Raw genomic sequence first — 23,960 nt, 5'->3', positions numbered from 1 at the left:
TTTTTGCTTTCGTAAGGCAGTTATCGAAGACAGCAAGCCCGCATGAAGGCGTTTTGAATTCCTTTGTGGGGGCGGCAAACTCTTAAACATCCCACTGGCGTCTATCAACTGAAGGTAAGTACGGTATAACCACCCCCCCTCCCCCCTCCTGCGCCAAACATGGTTAAACCATGGCGAGACGTTGAGTTCACTTCATTGCTTGGAGACTTCCAATGCATCGTTTCTTTCTATGAAACGTACCACGGAAATGAGAGGACTTGGCTAGGTATAAAATTTGGTAAGACGCGGTCTCGTTAAGTCGAGGTTGCGCTGCATTTTCTTTAGGTGCCTTTTCCCCGATTATACAGTCGCTGCTTCTGGGATTAACGCACTTGGTGTCACGGTACAACAACTGCGGATTCTTGGCCAATCGTTCACATAGCGGGCGGGCGCCATTGTCTACGGGACGACACAAGAATAATGAAGCAAAAGGACAGCAGTACGTACGAACAGAAAAGAAAGGAGAACAAGAAAAAAATAATAGAAGGAAAAAGCTTGGCCTGTGCAGTCAGCCGTGTCCGAAAGGGAAGCCTTGTGACAGCTTCGAGCGTATAAATCCAGCACGTTGCAAGCACAGACGACACACAAAGGGGAGAGACGGATGCCTGCGTTGGCTTCGAAAAGCGGGCGTCATAAATTGGCCGGGTAGGTGTAACTTGTATTGCACCACGCACCGTTGAAAATCTGCGGCGTGGGCGATCGAACTATTAGGCACAGTGCGCTGACGCCATCAGTATATAGAGTGCGCGGGTAAAAAAAAATTTTTTTCGTCAGCACTAGCGTAAAGCATGTTAGACGCTTGGCTATATACGCTATTTCTAAAACTCCTTATTGTGAATTTCAGGAATAGGGCCTCCCAGCGGCAAAACACGAAAGCGAAGCCGACAGTCAACGGTGAAGTGCAAGCGTGTGCAAGAACACGTTGTGTGGAGCATACACGCAGCCAAGAGAAGCTACGCCAAGCGCTTTGCGTTCGCTGGCGACACCACGCACACGAAATTTCCTCGGGGCTTTTTTCTTTTTTTTTTTCCCCTCATTGACGGCACGCTTTTGTTCGCTTTGGGAATCGTGCTCAGGACATCAAATAGCAAAGGCACGGCTATAGAGAAATGGAAATCGCAGAGTGGAAGAGCCAGCTAGTGTTCAGTGATTGATTCTCGATTGATTGATCGATTGATTGATCGATTGATTGATTGATTGATTGATTGATTGATTGATTGATTGATTGATTGATTGATTGATTGATTGATTGATTGGCTGCATTGGGAAGTAGAACGAAACAGATCGATCGATCGTTTGTTCAACTTCCCAATTAAAGCAACACAAGGGCTATAACGCAACTAGTACTATATAGGGACGACTTTGGTCTGGCGAAGACTCGGGCCGGAAGTCGAAACCGCGGCTGAACATCAAATTTAAGAACGTCTCGCTCGTCATCAGACCAAACACGGCACAGCAACGAGTGCTTACTCTCGCTTTAAGCCGAGATCGCGCGGACGCCATCTCGACGAGAAATCCGCCTTTGTCTAACCGCGACCACTCAAAAACTCTCGTATACGCACTGTTAAACATCCGTGCACCAGAGACGTTCGCGACTGCGGCTCCCTGATGAAAAAAAAAAAGAAGAAAAAAACCTCGACGAATCGAATCCCCAACGCCCGTGCGTATGTACCCTAATCCAACACGCGCGGAGAAAGTCGTGACCGCGCGCGCGGCTAAGCAGAGGCAGAAAAAAACTGGGCGAAATCAATTCTCCACGAGGGCCCGCCGAGTTTACCTTGGCGGGACACGCACGCAATATAGTGTACGCATGCATATACCAACATGAGCGAGCGCTTTTTATTCCATCTCGACGACTCCCCACAGTCGCGTTAGAATAAACGAACGCGCGCGCACGCACGCACGCGGAGGAGCCGAAGTGATCGATTCGTTTCTCAAGCTCGCACGTTTCTGCTCTCAACCACCCCTCCCCCCCTCTCTCTATGTCTTTCTTTTCTCAAATAGATCGCTTGCTCTACGACACGCGCTACGAGAGCACGCAAACCTGCATCTATATATACACGAATGAGCGCGCAACGCGCAGCCACAAGGACACGTGTTTGAACGTCACCGGAAATGTCAAACAAGTAATAATGAAAAATTGACGAGAAAAGAAGAGGTGCGACGAGACTGGCGAGGGAGAGCGAGAGATTTGGAGATGTAGGGGAAAAAAAACATTAAATTCTGATTTTACGCGCCATAACCGTACAGCGAGGGACTCCGGATTAATTACGGCCACCTGCGGTTGTTTTATATACGTACACGTGTACGCCAATGCGCGGTACGCGGTCGTTCTTTGCAGTTCACCCGCATCGAAATGCCGCTACCACCGCGGCCGTGATTAAATCACGCACTGCTCGGGCTTTGCAGCGCAAATCGAAGATGTGGAGGTTCGGAGATGCGCGCAAAAAAAAAAAAAAAAAAAGAAGAAGGAAAGAAAAGCAGGGCACCAGCAAGCCGCGATGACGTCAGCACGATTCCCTGAACTGTACCAAGGCTCCCACTGATACCTAGCGTGAGACGCTGTGTGGAGGCGATATATGTGCTATCAGGGCCGGAATGAAGCACGGACTCACCAGGATGTGTGTGTGTGTGTGTGTGTGTGTGTGTGTGTGTGTGTGTGTGTGTGTGTGTGTGTGTGTGTGTGTGTGTGTGTGTGTGTGTGTGTGTGTGTGTGCGTGCGTGTGCGTGTGCGTGCGTGTGTGTGTGTGTGTGTGTGTGTGTGTGTGTGTGTGTGTGTGTGTGTGTGTGTGTGTGTGTGTGTGTGTGTGTGTGTGTGTGAGAGAGGGAGAGAGAGAGATACAGCGCCCGACGAGCCCCGTTCGGGGACGAATATTTTCCACAAGAGCGAAATTTTCCTTCCGATAAACCCCAACGGGTTACCTCTGCGTAGCTTCGAGCAATACACTTTCGGATGCAGAGCAAATACTTTCGTACGGGTGCGATCTGCCAGCAGTCTGTTCCGAATCCGGATGCCCGACGACCAATTGCGTAACACTCTGATGGGTTTGCTAGACACATGACAGCGCTTAACGCAACCGCGTGTAAAGCACGTACTACGTAGGCGTCGATTACGGCGACGGGGACAACACACAACAAGACGATAAAAGTCTTCGGAGCCAGTCTCGGTGGCGCCGCATAACGACAACGGCGCGCTCGACAAATGCGCACTACATGAGCGCCAGTCTTTTTTATGTCGAGAGATTTACAACGCGGCGGCGAGGTTGTAAATAGGGAAAAGTGGAACAACGGTTTTTCCCATAAACTATACGCACCCCGAGCCTCACCGCCGCAAAAGGCGTACGTATATGTTTGCCGAGACAGTTGGTCGTACATATATGGCTGCGATTGCGGAGTTATGCGGACTGCCTCGCGTGCCTTCCTCTTTTCGTGCTCCTTTTATTCAGATCTTTGCATTAGTAAGACCTTCACGAGGGCTAGTTGGTTCAAATTTAGAACTGAGGTTGAACAGCGCGAATACGTCAAGGACACGAGCAAACAAATACCACAGCGCTTGTCTGCGGTATTTGTTCCCTCGTGTGCTTGTCTTATTCGCACCGTTCAACATTAGTTATTTTACTCGTTCTTGCAGCCCACCATGCGGTCGACAGAGAAGCGCCATAGTATATAGGCTATGTTACGGAAGCACTCGAGTATGCCGCCATCTTGGGTTCCTAACGCTGCCATTTTTTTTTAACCTGTAATAACCAAATACATGAACTGTATGTAGTATGTACACAGTCGACTCGTACGCGTGAATGTGGTTACCCGGATACGTTATTCCGAGCTTCACGACCCCATTAATTTGAAGCAACCACGCGCAAAAGAAACTGTCCAATTGTTCACCCAACAGAGTAAGATGGCGATGCCCCTTCATCGAAAATAAAAACATGGGGTATATTATATGTTATCACCAAAGTTTTCTAATATGTCGCTAAGCGCGTGTTGCATCTGTTCACCGGAAATGTATGTCGTATATAGACTGGGAAGAGGAAGTGTATATCTACCTATATATGTTTTTTTCATTTTCCATACTACATCTATATGATTCCGCATGTCCCCGTCTAAATAACTGCCCTACTTGGGTAGGGAAGTACGGCGCCATCAGTTCATAAAGACAGCAAGAATGATAATAACAGAGCCTAACAAAACCGTAACGAAAGAGAAAAAAGAAAGCAAGACACAGAAAGACAGCTGTTTTGTCAAGCGTGAACCGGAAGGCGGCAAACCAACGAGTCTTTACAGTTGCCGTGGGTTCTGTACAGGCGGCCGGAAACGGGGCGGCAGCAGTCCTCCCTACTCTAGCAACAAGCACGCACCACGCGATCAATATACATAAATGTGCACGACTACGTATGTATATAGTACAATAGTGTGCGTACGTGCGCGAGTGAGTGAGCGAGATTTCGCGGAAGCTGTAGCTATACATAGTTGTAGGTATTAGGCACGTGACTCCTAACACTGCACAGTAATTTACACCCTTAAATGTAAATAAGGATGTAAATCGGTGCTTAAATCGCACACTTACACCCTTTTGTGCGAAGGAGTTAGTTACAGACCGATTTACACCCTTATGTATCGGTGCTTAATTCACACTCTCACACCCCCTTGAATAAGGGAGTAAATTATCTGACAGCACATACGTGTAAGCTTTCATAACGTTCTTTAAAACTGATGGTAGCCTAAAATGTATCACCAACTAGCCTAGCACCAAGTTTTATTCAAGCATATTTCTTAACCTGTTTGCCGAAATGAAAGTACAAGCCACACGTAGTCCAACACAGCGATTAGTAGACGAAATCTTGCGCCTATATACATCTTTCCAATTAACCCTTCGTAAACCGTTCCTACAAACCCGATTTCAATATCACTGCATATTTTCGTATCGTTCTTTTGTGACTCAGTATAACTTGTTCTTAGGGCGAGTTGGTTAACAGTTGATGAGGCCACTGTAGGACAAAAAAAGACAAAAGCAAAGAAGAGAGAACCAGACATCACGGGCACAATTTCTCTTCTTTCTTTTGCACGATGTGCAAATTTTATTTTTGTGTTCGCTGCGCTACTACATCGATCTTGCACACCACTGGACATCAGAAGCTGGTCAAGCACAGCGCAGCATTTTCCATCGGCCCTCGATTTTCGTCCTCAAGCCGAAATGTAATGCCCTTATTATCGCTCTATTACCATAACGCAAAAGCGACTCATTTCGCTAGCACGAATAAGGCTCATTTGGACTATCTGAGCGAACATGATTACACGCTGCTTGACGCTTATTATTATTATTATTATTATTATTATTATTATTATTATTATTATTATTATTATTATTATTATTATTATTATTACACTCTTAAAACGATTGCACCCTTCGGAGTATGTGTTTGTGCCACAACGATAATCATCATCTGCCTTTCCCGAGTTTCCTTTCTCGAAAACTCGGCGCTAGCTACTTTCCTGTCGAGAATGCTGTGTCACACCGATAACGCGCAAGCCGTTCGTGACTGGGAAGTACCGGGCTCGCAGTGTTGAAGAAAGGAAACGCGGGCAAGACAGATGACGATTATCGTTGTGGGACAAGATAAGCCCCAAACGGTGTAAACTTTTTAGAGTGTATTATTATTATTATTATTATTTGTTTTGAATACATATATGCATTTGACAGAAAAGGGAAAGCAAGCAGCAGGCCGGCAAGTGCCTTTGGAAGTGGCACAAAGCCTGCCTACTCTTCAGAAAGGAAGACAGAAACATAGATATGGAAGATAGGAAGGAAAGCGGCCGGAGGGGGGAAAGAGGAAAGAAAGAGCAAGATGGGACAAATCTCAAAGGTAAAGAACGGAACAATGAGGCAGCCCGGCTCCCTGAGACCCTATAAGACACAGCTCGGAGACAACAAGCGCTCCTATTTAATCGATAGTTTGTAACTCGCATATTACGAACGTGAAAACCGATCTGATTAAACAACATTGTTACAGAATCGGGAAAAAAAGCCTCTCCGCGTACTAAGACAAAGTATATGCACGTCTCCTCGCCATCGTTAGGTTTCAAAACCCGAGATACCCATCCCGGCAAGCCTTTTGTGGCTTTTGGAATAGCGCTGCAATATAATTAAAGCTCGAAGTCGTGGGTTCGATCTCGTCCGCAGCGGCTGCATTTCGATGGGGGCCGAAATGCAATAACGCTCGTGCACTTAGGTTCAAGTGCACGTTCGAGGACCCCCAGGCGGTCTAAATTAATCCCGAGTCCCCTCGCCATATACGGCGTGCCTCATTGTCACATCTTGGTTTTGGTGCGTAAAACCGCACAATTTACTTGCAATTTTACACTGCATCCCGAATTTTCGTGCCACGTCGCGGTATCCCTTAGCAGAATGTCACGAATTAAGTTGAATTGCATTTCACCGGAATGTTTATTGAACATATTACAAAGTTAAAAGAAACACAACTTAAAAAGCTTGTTGAAAGCAATGTAAAGTTAACGGAAACGCAATAGAATTTTTGTGACGGTTTCTGTAAGGGATATAACGCACTAAACAAATTTCATTTTCTTTTTCATCGCCTGTGACAACTTATCGGTCTAGATCAAATTATGCTAACCAGATTTCCCGAAAGATGACGGAAAGCATACGACGAAACCACTTTCGATACCACGTGGCCCCGACTTCATATCGCGGGTGAATATTCATCATCATCATTTATTATTCCCTTAAAGGCCCCTGCTTGGGGTACTACATAAAGGGGGGGGGGGGGGGAGGTAGTATATTTACAGAATACACAAAAATTGGTCAGTAATACAAAGTGGCCAAAACGTGAGAAGTTATTGAATGAATTAAAAACACAGGAGACACGTGGTCAAACAGGGATCACTATTAAGACATACTAGAAAAAGAACATTGCAAGAATATTCCGAGTTAACCTTGAAAAGGATTGAAGCGAGTGTACAACATAAATGTACAGGGGGTCTCAGAATAATCCGCTCACGCCATCGCGGTCGCTAATGCACCGGTGGAGTGGTCTTATATACAACTGCCAAGCCCGACCGGGTGCGAGGAGACGATCGACGGCTCCTCGCGGTTCTGGGAACGTCTCCCAAGTAATCTGAAACAGATGATAAGATTCGCGCCAGCTTAAACGGCGATACGACGAGATCTCGAGCAGCCTACGCGGCGAGATCCAAGGCGTAGCAACCTTGCTCCGTCGGTGTTATCTTGAGCAGCTACATCGTTGCTGTGGAAGTGTAAAGAAAGGTGTCGGAGTGGGGTCACGGCTCCCGCGCCTAGCTTAGACATTTTTTAAAAAAACCCAGATAATTATATATCTCACCTTGTAGCCCGTTAGCCAACTTACACAATAATTCGAGACTCAGTCAATATCCCTTTCTCCAGAACTTTTATAAGGTTTAACCACTTTGCCGTCAGTGTTTGCAACCAAGATGTTTCAAAGAAAATGGTCAGGTGATCAGTTTTCTTTTATCTTTCAATTCATTAGGTATAACAGGAATATCGCGAATTTACCGTTTCTCTCCAAATATATTAAACGTCATCTCATTTCCCGGCGCCGGCTGCGCTGTGGGCGCCGTTATCTCGCAAGTCCTCCACTGTTCAGGCGCATCGCAGAGCCTGGGGCGCAATTTCCGTAATATGCGTAAACATCGTTAAACCGAGGCCAACGTCTATTGCAGGGCCTATCAGAAAAACGGAAAATATGGCACGCCATAAACTTTCGCCGATGCCTTACACAAGCGCTTCAAAGTCCGCGTTGCCAGCTGCAGCTATAACATCGCCGATGCCTTACACAAGCGCTTCAAAGTCCGCGTTGCCAGCTGCAGCTATAACAAAGGCGCGAACTTCGACGCGCGCGCGTGCGCGGTAGTGAAGTGTTTCAACAACGCCTCCGCGATAAAGGTCCAACGTTCAGGAGCGGTATGAAGCGAAGCGCAGCTCCTGTTCGAACCTGCTGCCACGTTCTACGTCACATCACCCGTCTGTTCCGCGCTTCGTCTGCGCGGGCAGTGATTCGCCAGTAGACGGCTTCTGGCGCCGATCGTCAACGGTCGCGTCGTCGAACAGACGGCGTTCGTCTGGTTCGCCAGGTACACTTCTGGCGCCGATCGTGAGCAGACGACGTCGTATACGGCGGCTAGTCGGGGGGCATTGCGCACGGTCGCAGCTGCTGCGTAGGTTTCGGTCAAGATGAGTCAAAAGCGCTAGCTTTCTTTCTTTTCTATTGTTTTCTTTCCTTCGAGCATCTTTAATGTTTTCAGGGGTCCAAGCTCCGAGGTCACGACTAAACGTGGCGCCGCCGGCAAGCACAGCACGCAATACTAATAACAACAAAAAGGAAGGTCATTGTCGCGAATACACTCTATGACTCTATACCGCGCTGGAGCTAGGTGAATGGAAGCAACTTGATCGCCTCCACAAACTCATCGAACTAGCGTCGCCTCAAACTACTATAGAACGATACGCACAACGACACTGCCCCTCATTTTAACTGTTTTGTTTTCTTTTTGTTATAAGGGTCAGGTAGGGCGCTCTTGCCATTGTATCTGTTATCAGCGTTGCCAATCTAGCGAGCCGAGCACCGCCGCAACTGCCATTTCTTCGCTTTCCGATTTCTTTCGTTGTTTTATTTTTGTTTTTAATAGCTGACCCTGCGGCTGACAGCTCCTGAATCTGGTAGCCTCTTTACAACTAATATATAGGCCAATGAGTCATCGATCCCAATGACGGTTTATCACCCGTATCATCGATTGCTTAACTTTACCTTTAAATTTCTCCCAATCATGGCAAATTCCACACAGAACATTACGCCACAGCGAAACAGAGAGGCATCCTTGGCTCAAAGGAGCGTGAAGCATGACCACATTTTAATGCGAACGCCCGCCTATAGCATTACCTCATCACTCATCAACCGAGACATGACGTGAAACCAGATTACTATAGGCTGTCTTACGCGCATCACCGTCAGGCGGTTCTCTTCTGATAAAGTTGAATAAACGTTGCAATCGGCTTTATTACCGGTCAAGCGTTCCCTTCAAAAGTTGATCACACCGTACAAGCAAAGCAACATCCGTACGCGCTCGGTCAAAGGTCCTCGAAAAGCGCCCCGCTTACCTGTGTTTTTCTTTTTTCTTTGTTTTGTTGTTTCTTTCTCGTTCTCAATCCCGCGTGGCCGCTCTCGATCCTCAAGGGTCAAAGTGGGAGGAGGTCACGATAGAAAAACCGCTCGGCGAGAAGGTAAAAAAAATGCAATAAAACAAAAAGAGTCGCGAAGCCTTCTCGTGGAGGGAAGCCACGCTAGATGGGGGTGGTGCACGAAACACGCACGCACGCACAACCAGACGACGACGAAACAGAAGAAGTACAGCAGACGACGTCCTTGCAGTTCGAGATGGTGTCGCCGGGCGATCGCGTCGAGAGAGCGTGGGGTTCACGCACAAGCACACACACACAAACACGCACAGGCTCGGTAGAAAGAGAGAGAGACGATTCAAACCGTTACGCCAACCGGCGAGTCAATGCGAGGACAGCGGCAACGGCATTCGGACGACCGCCGTTGCAGACGACAGGCAGGGAGCGCTGCTGCAAACGCCGCTGCAGAAGACCCGCTAGCGCACGAACAGACGCACGAACAGATACCAACCGCTAAGGGCTAAGAGGGGCTGAAGATGAAAGAATGTAATAAAAAGAAAAAGGTGGGGGGAGGGGGGTTCACGATAGCGACCTTTCTGTGGCGCAAGAGGTGGGTGAGTCGACCGACCCAAAAGATGCCTTCCCTTTCCCCCCGCCGCTACCGTCTTATCTTTTCTCCGTGCCGTTGGCTCCTAATCTCTATGCACGGGGTGGATCCGTTTGTCTGAGAGGGGACGGCGACATTGCAGCGACGGTTGCAGGCGCCTGGTTGCAAGGTGGGAAGGCGAAGGGAATGCGCGCCAACGGTCGATTATACGACAGAAGAATGCAGGGGCGTATATGGTTAGAAAGGGTTGCAAAAACAGGGTTTCACAACGCGGACGGACAAGGGGTGGGTCGGCTGACGCCCGCGTAGTGAGCTATGCGCCGACTGTGCAGAATACTGCGCGACTTCCGCAACAGTCAAAGACAACGTCGCTAAACTCTTAAAATTACACCCCTTGGGTCGTACCTTGCTACACAACGATAATCGTCATCTGTCTTGTCCGCTTTTCCTTTCTTTAACGCTGCGAGCCCGGTACTTCCAAATCACGAACGGCATGCGCGTTATCAGCATGACAAATCATTCTCAACAGGAAAGTAGCGAGCGTAAGGGAATGACGCTGACAGAAAAGGAATACCAAGAAGCTATGCTCCGTAATGACACGTCAACACGTAAATAACCGTCGCCTCCCCCCCCCCCCCCTCCTTACGGAGCTGCTCGTCGGGGAGAGGCATATTTAAAGGCACGCCACAGAAAGCATGACAAACCGACCGCTAGAGTAATAATCCCCCGAGTGTTGGATTATTATTACTATTCTATATACATCTATTACAGGACGAAGGCCTCTCCCAGCGGTCTCCAATAACCTCCGTCACGCGCCAACCTACCCATCTTATGACTGCAAATTTCGTAACGAAATTAGAATGGAACGAGAATACTTGGCGGAAAATAAATGCTATACGGCATATATCGGGAATTCGTGGGCTCTGCGGTGGCCCTCGTATTTTGTTCATTTTGGCAACGCCGTACAGTGATTATAGCGAGCGCACTGCTTTACAAGACGAGATGGGTGAGCCGACGCTATATACGTCTGCATTCCAAGCGGCTTTCCAGACGATTACGACGAAACTCACGCGGAAACATGTCGCCACCACATGCGCGCCTTGCAAGCTAGCTTGCACGTCACCATCCCTGCGTTGTCGTTCCGTATATACGCGGAACGCTGACGTCACAGTACAACTATAGCGGTGTTACCAGGCCGTGCGCCCTACGGGTACAGGCGTCACAGCACGAAAGGAAGAAGTGAATATATTAAAGAAACAAAGAAAGGAAGGGGGGATGGACTGCTAAAGCGTGGCGCACCTACGGAGGCTCTAGAACAGCACATATCCCGCTATTTTACGCGTGACATTGAACCGTGGAGGTGGTGCCCGCATCATAATTAGTCTTCCTACCGCGCGACACAGAGTTTCACTAATTAATGCCTTTATTAGTCTCTCTTCGGTTACTTTATTTTGTTCGCTTTTTTCTTTGACATTCGATCCTTCTCAAATGCGGAGACATGCGCAGAAGCCCCATGGAGGCTGCAAAAAAAGAAATTTTTTTACGACCTGCTACGGAAGCACCTCCATAAGTGGCATAGCATACAGTTCCATATATATGTTCCATACAGTGGCGTAGCCAGAAATGCGTTTCGAAGGGGGGATAGGGGGCTTGGACTGTCGCATACAAACACAGTATCCTCCAGGAAACCGAAACTGGATGTGGAAAAGATGTTGTATTAAATTAGTAACGGCACTCTGAGGCTTACTATGTCTGGGGTTTAAAGCTCCAGGACCTCCATATAACTAAAAAAAAAATGAGTAGTCGTAAATATCACGTCAGTATCCCTTTTGAGGGAGCCGGGGCAGCAGTTATTCAGTTCTATACAACAGAAATAAACTAACGTGAGTAAGGGGGGGGGGGGGATGACCCGTACGAAATGTCACCCGAATTACCTATTAACGAAACGCGAGTCTGGAGGCTTTCAGGCTGAGTTTATTCTGCAGCCATCGTTTCAACGCTAACGAGGTATTTCCCCCTTACGGGAAGGGTGGACGGCGTACGTGACAGAGAGACCGAGACGGACCGCACGTGGAGATTGCGCGATACGCGAACAGCGAACCAAAATATAGCAGCGCAGAAGTATGTCACGCCACAGGGCGAATAAAGCGGGCGGCTCGAGCGAATACTAAAACATAGATGCGGAAAACTCGAAAAAAAAAAAAGAAATTGAGTGCGAGTCTTACAGGTAACGCAGGGTCGTCCACTTCTAGGGGAAATACCTCATCTGTAATTCGAGCCAGCATAACGCGCACATTTCTTCACCGGCAACGGGATTAAACGTGCCTCGTACAAACGCTCCATGTTGATATTTATAACGACACTTTCAAGGGCAGAAACTTGTTTCTATAATAGAGTCCGACGTTATCGCAAAATATGGCGAGAGAATCTAAGAAATCAACGTTGAAAAATAAAAAAAAAGACGTAACTTTTTCCGATGGTGTACGAAACTATACGGAGATGTGAGGAGCCGAGCAGACGTACAGCTTTTTAGCTGGAACAGTCGCCCGAACTGGTGGCGAAGCTCAACGAAGCAGTTTTTCAGGGGGATTCAGTGTGCGAGCGTGGCCTCCGAGATCTGGTGATCTCGGAGGTCAGGGTGCGAGACGCGTATACGCGGCGATGCTAAGAGGAAGAAAGCGATGTATGCTGCTCGTCGAGGGCAGAATGGTGACGATGCAGTGAATGCACAGGAAGCTCTACATTTAGAAGCCACTGATCCAAGTGCCAAGCCGAGATCGGGCGGTTGCGAAGTCGCCATCGGCCGACTACATCTGGCTACATTTGAGTCTTGCATGCCCCTTGTGTTAGTGTGGTACACACCCATTTTGCGGGATGGGCCAAGAATGGACCAAGCATGGATCCAAGGATGAGCATCCTACTCAATAGGGTAAACGAACTGGTGGCAATCCAAATGTGAAAAAAAGTAACAAAATAAAGGGAGCCGTCCAATGTCATGCGCTATTTCGTTAAGAGGGTTGCGTGCTTTAGAGGTACCGATGAAACGACATTATGTGTGCAGCTTTCTTTTTGTAGGGATTTATTGAGAGAGAGAGAGAGAAGTGCTCTTTATTGGAAGGCAGAGAATTTTTCCGGCGTATATGTGACCGTTGACACTCTTCTGAGCAGGGTTGGTGAAGGGGATTGAAAGATTCCCCTTGGCTAAGCTAATTCTTGGCAATCTACTGTCTCAATTACGTACAACAAAGATACGCTCACTGGCCCTACTTTGTCGGTCAACGTTTCGTTTATATAGGCCGACTATTCGCAGAGAAATGCAGCATACATACATACATACATACATACATACATACATACATACATACATACATACATACATACATACATACATACATACATACATACATACATACATACATACATACATACATACATACATGCGCAAATCGCAGGGGTGTCGGCAAAGAAAGCTACGCTTTCAAAGAACATGTTAATATGGGTCATCAATGCTAAGTATACCACGCTTGAAGTTAGCGAAACATTAGTGTGCAGGATTTAAGGTCAAATTTAAACTCCAAAGAGAGTGAATATTAATAGTGTGTTTCACTTGACATTGATTGATTGATTGATTGATTGATTGATTGATTGATTGATTGATTGATTGATTGATTGATTGATTGATTGATTGATTGATTGATTGATTGATTGATTGATTGTGCTTTCTGACACAAAGGCACCTAGCAGAAGGAATACCAAGGAAATTGTGTCGACTTTTGGACGGCATTGAATCGATTAAAAGTAGAATTTTATTTGAGGAAATTTAAATCGGCGTGGGTCGATTAACAGTGCTGTAAAGGAGGCGCATAATGGGCCTATCGGGACATACGCATAGGTTTCGAAAAAGAAATTTTACATGTTTTCTTAAAATAATTTATATACAAGAGGTACATAAAATCCCAATAAAGCAATCCAACAGGATAAACGAATGTGCGTATGTGTATGGAATTTCCCTCCAGAGTGTAAGACCCTGCGCACGAGTCGTGTACCACTGGGCACGAGCTATTGTATTCCCCTGCACCGAAGGCTACGTACGTACGTAGTACTACTACATAATACGTGCGAGCGCTGGAGTGTGCTGCAGACGTGTACGCTCCCAAACGGCGGGAGCGTATACGCGGCGCGTTCGGCACTTTCGCAATTGACTGCGAATTCCGCACAATGAGCTTTGTCGAGCACTGTCAGCGCGCAGTGAAAAAAAAAAAGAAAGAAAGAAAAAGGGTAACGAACCGAAGTGGGTGGGTGAGTGAAATGTCGCCGCTGCTTGCGCAACGCTGACAGACAGTTTCGTAAACGCGCATTCCAGAAGATACGCCTCGCGTCGGCCCATCATCGACGCCCTCGCCATTGCATATATCGTATGCGTCCATTTCGTTCATTCATCCCGTACGCAGAGGCGGAGTCGTGCCAAGGGCGGTCGATATAATGGCGGCAATGACGTAACAGTAGTGCGCTAATAATAGACGGACATGCTGCCCTCGCTAGAATGTCTCGCAGCTGCGAGGGCATGTACACGGCCTTATTATATACAAAGCAACGCAGCTGCTTTCTATAGATGGGGTGTTCAGCCCTTATAACCCTTCATTTTCATAATTTTCAGGATAGAGTACGATATGAGAATATACTAACGTCGATTTCGGTACCGCAAGTTGTACATTGCGTAGCATGCGGATTAGCATTATGACGCGGGGTTGTGAAGGGTGTAAGGGTTTCCTACAAAATATCACTAGGGGGAACTATGGCGCTAGTGTCTACGTGGGCTGCTAACATGGCAGTGCATGAGAATGACTGTTGGCGCATGAATTTGCGTAAACATCGTCTCATGTTGTTTTCAAACGGCTTTGTGAATTTGCCAAATTTACCGATATCATTTTCAAACAAATATACTGCGCTATATTGTTACATATTCGCAGTGATTGTGCGCATTTGCGCAGTTTTGTTGTCTTCTGCAGTCTAGAAAAAAAAAACAAGACTCTTTCTAAATATAACCCGACAGATGCGGTGAAAATATAATAAACAAAGCCACAAGAAATGTTTAAAGCACGCGCACGAGAAAGAAGAACAGGCAAATTCATGTGCTATAACCATCGTTGCCACGGTAAATGCACGATGGCAGCGCCAGGGTTCAGTAATATTAGTTGTCATCGTCATCAGCCTATCTTATACCGGTGTCACACGTATACTTCTGATCGCGATCGGGGCCGGTCAGGATCGAGTTTGGTCCGGATCGAGCGCTGCTACAGGGTCATTTGCGATTGCGATCCTGCGGCATCCGTATGTGGGCGATCGCGATCCGAGAATAGCAATCAGACCTCTTGATCGCGATCGCAGGCTGACGTCTGCGCCCTCTAGCGCAGTATTCTGAAAACGTTAAAAACTAGAAGTGAAGGCAGCTCAATAAAAGCGTTATATCACCAATAATAACATGTACAATTAAAATATTGTCCAAATTTAACCACTTTTGCAAATCTGAATTTGCAGCCAATACATCATGCAGTTCTGAGAGTTGCTGACGATCGGCAGACGATAACTCGATCCGGATCGTCGGACCATGTTGCAGCGACCACTGTTGATCGCGATCAAGAAGTCCGATTCCGATCGGCTCCGATGGCGATCAGAAGTGTACGTGTGACATCGAAGTTACGTCCACTTCAGGACCTACGTCCTGAAGTGGACCTACGTAAGAAAGGCTGAAGAAGACTCCTTTGCGCTATACCTGACTTCAACTTGCGCCCGCAAATTTACAAATTTCATCACCCCGCCTAATTTTCTGCCGTCCTCGACTGCGTTTCCCTTCCCTAGGCACTCGTTCTGTAACTCTAATGGTCCACCGCTGCCCTACACGCATCACGTAGCCTGCCCCCAGTTCCATTTTTCTTTCCCCGTCTCAATGCAAACTAGAATATCGGCTACAACCGTTTGCTAGTCTCGAATCCACACCGCTTTTCTTCGTGTCCCTCTAGGGCCCGGAAATACGGCTGCTTCCGGGCAGACAAGAAGGAGGCCACAACGCAGCGTTGGCCATGGTGTTGGGCTGCTACGCACGAGGTCGCGGGATCGAATCCCGGCCACGGCGGCTACATTTCGATGGGGGCTAAATGCGAAAACACCCGTGCACTCAGACTTAGGTGCACGTTAAAGAACCCCAGGTGGTCCACATTTCCGGAGTTCCCCACTACGGCGTGCCTGATAATCAGACCATGGATTTAGTACGTAAAACCACATTTTTTTTTTAATAACGCGGCGTTCGCTTCTGTAGGCGTGTGCCAATATTCGAAACTTTCAAATAACGAATCCAGTAGTCTCCCATTCGATTAGGTCTACGAATCAAGTGGTCACTATTCGCAAATGCCAATATTATTTTCTAATACTCTTCGAATATTTCGAGACGTCAACTGCGCCCAAAAATCATAAAGTTGGGGAAAGCACGGTAAGTTTTCGCCCCGTTGGCATATATGGGATGGACCCAAAGTCTGAGAATTCGCGCAGTGGGGCAGGCGGCGCCATCATCCGCGCTTTCTGAAGAGCTCTGTGCAGGAGAAAAAAAAACGACTTGTTTGCTTCTAATGCTCCATTTGTGCTTTTACTAAACGACGCTTCATAACGTAGTATGTGATGACGGATACCTGCGAAGTTCACAAACGCTGATATGTGAGCATTGTTTTACACTGATTGTGACAACGGGTATTCATTATTCCAAAACTACACGAAAGGTACTACGTATTCGATTCCCTTCTGGCACTATTCGATTGGGTCCCCCAAAAAAAGCACTATTCGTACGCCCCTGTGCGCTTCGTTATAGGATGCGCGCGCGCAGGGCTCATCTCTCAAGAGAGATGGCCTACCCCGTCACATATCCGAAATCACCTGTTCATCGACGTTTGCTGATAAGCTTAATACTAATATTAGTCATCGAACTCGTGTTAATTAGAATGAACATTTGTAAACCCCACCCCTTATGTAATACCCCCATTGAGGGGTCTTTAAAGAAATAAAAGTGAAGTGAAGGAGAACCTCATGAAGCTGGGGGAGGAGAGAGATAGAGTTCCGGAGGAAGAGTTTTAAAGAACAATGGCGCCCCACCGTTCCGGCGAGCTCGCGAAAAGGACGGAAGTACCACGTGCGTCTGCAGTTTCTCCGGGACCGTCCCAGTTACGCCGCGTGAAAAGAGCGAGCGCCCGGAGATGTGCGGGCGGACTGCATCCTCGTGTGTGTACACTCGCATACTATACAGATCCTCCAGACTATATGGGCGTGCTTTGTATGAAGTCTGCGACGGCGGCGGACGGAGTGTGCTGTATGTATGAAAGGCGCGTCTCTGTGGTGGCCGGAGGGAGTTTTGTTTCTCGGGAGAGACGTGGTTAGCGAGAGCCGCGTCACACCGCCGGGCGAAGCGTCGCCGAAGCCAACGACAACGACAGAAAAAAAAAAATATGACACGGCGCCACAGTGACCCGACTAGCGCATAGGCGCGACGCGGACGCCACATGCACGTGTTGACCCGGCGGCCCGCGCAGTTTGTACAAGAGGCGGCGGCGACGACGTCGGTCGACCACGAGGCGCCTGCACTCCCTTTCTTTCTTTCTTTCTTTCTTTCTTTCTTTCTTTCTTTCTTTCTTTCTTTCTTTCTGGAATGCATATACAAATGTTCGAGGTAGAAGGTCGGCACACTCAATCACACGAACTGCGCGCGCGCGCTCTCGTTCCAGAGCCGCGAATATGAGAGTTGAGTGGTGGCCAGAGCGAGCAAGTGTATTACACGTGTATTAGGGGATGAAATGCTGGCGAGAGCGAGAGAGAGAGATCGGAATGTGCGAGTTCTCCGACTGACGTGAATGAGTGGGTGAGCTGTAGAGAGAGATTACAACATTATATATATATATATATATATATATATATATATATATATATATATATATATATATATAGCTTGGGTAAGCGAAGACTGGAGGAAAATGCAGAGCAGTAACTCTCTCTTCGTAGAGGACACCTCAACCGCTCTGAATAGGGGTAGAGAAATTAAAGACTGAAATACTGGTGAGCAAGTTGAGTGAGCTGTTGAACGAGCGAGCGAGCGAGCGAGTGAGTGAGTGAGTGAGTGAGTGAGTGAGTGAGTGAGTGAGTGAGTGAGTGAGTGAGTGAGTGAGTGAGTGAGTGAGTGAGGTTCAATAATTTGCCGAGCCGTGATCGCGAGACCTTTCGGCAACAGTACACAGCTGTACGCACAACGTCGCGTGCAATGTCACGCACCACGAAGGACTAACCCCCCCCCCCCTCGGCTCCCCCACGGCAATGCGAAGTGTCGCGGCCCCCTCCCCACACCATTCGCTCCTTCCCGTTACGATGTAAGTAACGCGCGTTCGCGCTTTATGCGCGGGGTCAGCGCCATACACGCTCCTACGAGTGATGCATGAGCGGCATTCGGAATGTGGACAGGCGAAATGAACGATGCGATGTGCCCCCACGGTGCCCGTTCATTAGTCGCGCCCTTAATTAGTTTCGCGCGGGAGTAATTTCCGCGGAACTTTCCTAACACGTTTCGCGCTGGTTTCCACAACGTCTATACGAGACTTACGCTTGGCCTTGCGTAGCTAAAAGAAATAAAGAAGAACAAAAGCTAACCTCGCGTCTAAGAAACGTGTCTTGTCTTAAGTGTTTATGAGGATCCGTCATAACGGACGCGTGTGCTAAGGACAGCTATATGCCATGTGTTCCAGATAGCGTTAGCAAAGCTTTTCAACGAAAAAAAGAATGAAAATCCGCGGTGCAAAACAAAATTATAGCTGTACGGTGTTCGGTCGTCAGAGGTCTGTCGACCGAACACAGCATGGTTCTTAAAATCGTACCTGCTCCAGGTTTTTTTTTTTTCTTTTTTTCGTTGAACAGTTTCGCTAACGTTAGCTCAGAAGTCCAACATAACGCTAGTTTGCTTCCAGCGATATATAAAACTATACGACACAGACGGCGATATAGCAACATGCGCCGTCCCAAATTTTGGGCGCCCGTTTCCGTTTCCCTTCTCTTTTCTTCCACGGCCTCAATCCCTTTCAATCGCTCCCCCTTCTACCCAACCCCTTAGAACAGACGACACAGGGAACAACAGAGCAGAAACACGTGTAGAGAACAGAATCGAAACTCTGCCTATGCTGCTCCAGGGGCACTCATTGTCGTCATTAGATACAAGTGACGTCTTCGGTCAACAAGCGAGACTGCTGCATTCACGTGATGCGTGCGACCGCTTGCGCGGGGCTCACCGTATCAGCAGTGCATGATGCAAATCAGCCGGCACAATTGGCTGGCTTATCGCCTCCCGCACACTTTCACGCGCCTGATTTCGTACGCGACGCTCTTCGCATGCTCGTTAAACGAGTAACTCCGAGTGCACGCGTGTGCGCGCGTGTGCACAAAGTACATAATGAGTCATCGCCGAGACACGCGGTTCATCTATCCATCCTTTCTCACTTTTCTCTCTTCTGTCTATCTCTCGAGATCAAGACGTCTACGCCGGCACCTCCGCAAGACGACTATTATAGGCGAGATATATACCTCTCTCCACGACGCCATCATTTCTGTCTCGCTATATACCCCGTGACCTCCGCTCTACATTTCTACGGCTCGGTTGACGTAGCGCGCCGCGGGGGGGCCACCCACCAACAGCGAAGCGAATTAAAGGATGTCGCTGCAGCGCGCATGACAAGAGGCTGCCCTCCCCGACACTGAGCAGATGGACCGTGCGCGCCATCTCATCTAGACGCGCTCCGGAACGCGCACTTATAACACCCTGCCTTCCTTACGTGCTGGCTCGTTATTAGTTACGTGCATCGTCGAGAAAGAAGGAGCCACACAGATACTGCTTACCGTGGATGTGCTCCGCAGACTTTAGGAATCTACAGTTTCTTTCGAGCGCCGCAGGAACAACTTAGAAGCAACGAATAAATAGTGAAATAACCGCATAGAGAGCTATTTTTTACGGCGATAGTCTTGATATCATCTTCTTCTCGCACACTTCACCTCCGAAAGGTAAGCTGTAATAGTCCTCCACTGGGTCTTTCCTCGGAGGGAACGTATATTTCTGACGGTTAAAATAGCAAATTTTCTCAATCAATCAATCAATCAATCAATCAATCAATCAATCAATCAATCAATCAATCAATCAATCAATCAATCAATCAATCAATTGATTGATTGATTAATTTCATATCATCTTGTAATGTCCATGAGCCCGTTTCTCAGATTAGTTATCTTGAAGTCCATATTGTCTTCTCACCGCCGATCGCGCTAGGCACTGCAAGTTTGCCAATTATTTTAATTAAGGAAAGGCTAGAGTGAATGAAGCAAGACGCGCCCGAAAACTACGGCCGTCGAGTGACGGAGAAAAAGCTTGCAGAGGGAATGCTGCAGCTTCCCGCACGATGCCGAGTTGGAGGCTTTCACTTGAGTTTCTTTTATTCCTCATGTGCCTCGTGGTAAATAATTCCGAAATAGAAGATCTAAAAAACCCCAAAACAAAAAATATCAGCCAGCCAATCAATTAATCGACCGAGCTGTCGACCTAATCTCACCGTATACGAGATCAATGCCTGCATCCACCGCACTGCACCGTTTTAGCGAAACGGCCCGCAACGAAGGAGACCAGCTCGCTGTGCAGACTCATTGCGTAAACGCGTGTCAGTCTGATCACCATACCGCTTCACTGCATGGGGCAAATTCGTGCACCCCGCGCCGTTGTCGTGTTCGCCAGCAAGAATGCGGGAGGAAACGAGATCCCTCCGTGCGCCTGCAGACAACAGGGCTGTCGCATTTATGAGTCCTCTCAAGCTCGCGCATCGAACACTTAACAAGAGGCGAGCATTCATTCCACGAGGAAAAGCGAGGTCTCTGGGCCGAACAAACAGATACGCGCGGCGAGCAGCGGCGCCGTCTGCTTCTCTGACCGCCTTTTAAGGCAGCAGTACCCCGTGCTCTCTCTCTCTCTCTCTCTCTCTCTCAAACTGTCTCTCTTACGGGAGTCAAGAGAGTTAGGCGCCACATCTTGGTGCATTGCTGAATAGCTCGAGCGGCGATCTCACACGCGAGAGAGGGTTATCTACAACTCGATGCGGCACGTGCAACCGCTGCTGCAGGAGCAGACGACAAGGCGGTAGCGCGAGAAACGACAGCGTGAACACGATCGGGGTCGTCTGATCGCCATGACTTTCAACGCCGTTAAATCAGCAGCAGCCCAATTTACGCGCACGCTTGCAGGACAAATGCCATCCCCGCAGAGATTTCTCGTTACCGGCATAGCCATATCCGCTTACTATCTTCAACTCACTCGAGTCACTCCATCGACGCCAGAAGTTCAGTTAAAATCTTCACTCATCAACACCGTCATCAACTTCATTTTATATGCAGTGCTGGATGAAACTAGCCTTAAAGGGACACTAAAGCGAAACAATAAATCAGTTTAGACTAATGGAGCATTGCTTGAGAACCCTGTAGGCAGTCATTTCAAAAAAAAAAAAATAGTTTGATTATTAGATGAGAAAATGAAGGTCCAAGTATCAGTATTTGAATTTCGCGCCGAAACCCCAGCGCCGGTACGTCAGCGTGACGTCAGGGATTCCAAAGTATGTTTCCGCATTTGGGTCGCGTTGGCTGAATAAAGGTTCCCGAAACTTGCCATGTTTAATATTTGGTTCCTTTAGAACACAATGTAGTCAATCTGTACCGCTATATACAATTAGTAGGCCCTAGAAGATGCCATCAAAATCCAAGACGTCACAGCCCCTAGGTGCGGGAACTGAAATAGGCGTCGCCACCCGTATTTCGTTCTTGCGCTTTTTCTGGCTTATATCAAACGTCTTATCGTTGTAAGAGCGGTGTTTTTGGTGTTGTAGAACGGTAATTTACTGGTGCAGAAGAAATCACTGTACACTTTAGTGTCCCTTTAACGTGCAGCACGACAGTACTTGCATAGCTGGGCAAACCTCTAAACGTTTATTCAATGCGACCACATTTCACCCAGACTCCACCCTCTCCGCAGGTATCCCGTTCCTCCGGCGGAAAAAAAAAAAAAAAAAAAATGTGCGCCCTTCCCGGAGGCAGGCAAGTCTAACAAAGCGCCTAGCTGAAAGCGCCACGAGCGAAGAATGCGAGAAACTGTCACGTGACGCGCGCGCCGTATTACTCTGGCACGAGAGAGGCAACACACTTATTTATCTTTTATTTATTTATGAGAAGCTAGCAATCTTCATCTAACACGGCTAGACGACGCTGTTTTGAAAAGGTGTAAAAAATATCGTCCAGCCGGGACCGCAGTGAACGTCCCCAATTCCAAAAGCGAATAACGCAGATTTGAGCACCAACTCGTCAACCGGCGTGATAAGACTAGAGTGCTGGCGGGGAAACAATAAAGAAATAAAAAAGCAGGATAGAGACTGAGCCAGGCTTGTTACAGGCATAGATAAATCTACATTATAGAGATGGAGGTTTAAATGAATACAAATGACATCAAGTAGGGACAGGCAAAAACGCTAGACTGCCGTATCTGATTACCTCAAGCAGGCTAGGTGACTATTTGCCGTCAGCCCGCATCAGAGGGGATGCGATTAGAAACTATCGCCACCGAAATCTAAACGCATCTTTGAGGGATGTTATGGCTTAAAGCGAGAGACAGAAGGGAGGAAGGAAATGCAAGGAGGTTAACCAGACCGAGTCCAGTTTGCTACCCTACACGTTGGGAGAGGGAGGGGGAAGTGTGTGTGTGTGCGTGTGTGTGTGTGTGGGTGTGTGTGCGAGAGAGAGAGAGAGAGAGGAAGGACATGAGTCAAGAGCGAATTGCCAATACGCGATTCTACGCGGTATGCGCGCTTGGCGCCAAAGATGGTCGCAACGGCGATGCTCCCATTGACGCGCCATTCTCTACCCCTCTATCACGTGGTCGGCCTTCGCCTAAGTCCTCATCATCCCTCTATACCTCCGCAACACAAAGACAAGTCTGCTCGTGCATCGAAAAGCGCGCATCGATAGGCCTGTGCCGTCGTCGATCGAACGGCAGAGAAAGAACAATGGAAACAGCCAGCCAAAAGCGTGCGGCCGGATGGGAAGGTAAGTACGTAACCGACGAGTGATATAGACACCCGCCGAGCGTTGGAAAGGAACAACAAACGCAACAACAAACGCCATGCTACCGCGGAGGGGCATGTTACCTACACACACACACACACATACCTGCGCCTGCAGGCCGCAGCCTTGCCCCTCCGTCCGCCACTACCGCAACCCCTATAGCTGGGCAGGCAACGCGACCTTCGGACTTCCTGTTTTGCGTCCGTACAGTACGCATACTTGGGAAATTTCGAGTTGCACGCGCCGCTGCTCCGCCTGCCTCGAACGGCCGCGGACGCGCCCGTTATCTCAAACGGCGTCGTTATTGCCCCGACAGGGTAGCAACTTCGGGCCACCGGGGGCATTTCCTTTTGCCCACTTCTTACCCTTTTCTTTTTAGTGCGTTAGCATTAGGAACGTCAAAGTGAAAAAAAGGAGGTTATACATATGTATATATATATACGTACGTCTATAACCTCACAAGTACAACGGAGCCACCGAAATCGCCGCGGGGCTGAGCGGTCGATATCACAGCATTTTAGCATAGAAATACAGTTTAACGGGAGTCTCATGCGTGATCGAAGAGCATCGCACGCGCAATGCGAAGACGTGGGATCGTTCCCCAACTGCGGCAAGTTGCTTATTCATCCACTTTCATTACCATTAATTTATCATTTCTGTGTCTAATTCCATTAATAAGTACAAGTAATTTCCCCTATGTTGTCCTTAGTGTCTTTCTTGGCTTCTCACGATACAATTTATAAAAGTCGGGCCCCTCGGTTAACTCCCTTTCTTCTCGTTTAACGCGAGAGTATTATAACACAACGTTGGCGTGCTATCAATGAAGTATTTGAGCACAGCGTTTCCGTTCTATCCCCCCCCCCTCCCTCAATAGCGTCTGCGCATGCGCGGAGCGTACCACGACGGCATATGTGACACTGCCAAGCAGGAAAGCACAAAGTGAAAATCAGGCGCTCCTTTAGCCAAGCCAAGGCAAACCAC

The 23,960-nt window shown here is 48.0% G+C and overlaps 1 protein-coding gene across 3 annotated transcripts in view; it reads right to left on the bottom strand.

The window, feature by feature from the left end:
* The window catches only part of kst (spectrin beta chain, non-erythrocytic 5 kst), a 223,525-nt gene that overhangs the window by 171,079 nt on the left and 28,486 nt on the right, over positions 1 to 23,960 (bottom strand). Inside the window, exon 1 of one of the 3 annotated variants that reach the window (XM_075699634.1) lies at positions 9,191 to 9,672. The exons of the other annotated variants lie outside the window; for them this stretch is intronic. The gene's annotated coding sequence lies outside the window, so the exon portion shown is untranslated. Of the gene's footprint in view, positions 1 to 9,190; positions 9,673 to 23,960 lie in introns of those variants that run through there. 3 annotated transcript variants of the gene reach the window in all.

Source organism: Dermacentor variabilis, chromosome 7, assembly GCF_050947875.1.
Source record: "Dermacentor variabilis isolate Ectoservices chromosome 7, ASM5094787v1, whole genome shotgun sequence".
NCBI classification, from domain to species: domain Eukaryota; kingdom Metazoa; phylum Arthropoda; class Arachnida; order Ixodida; family Ixodidae; genus Dermacentor; species Dermacentor variabilis.
The sequence above is the reverse complement of the archived record's forward strand: the minus strand, read 5'-3'. Positions and strand labels throughout refer to the sequence as shown.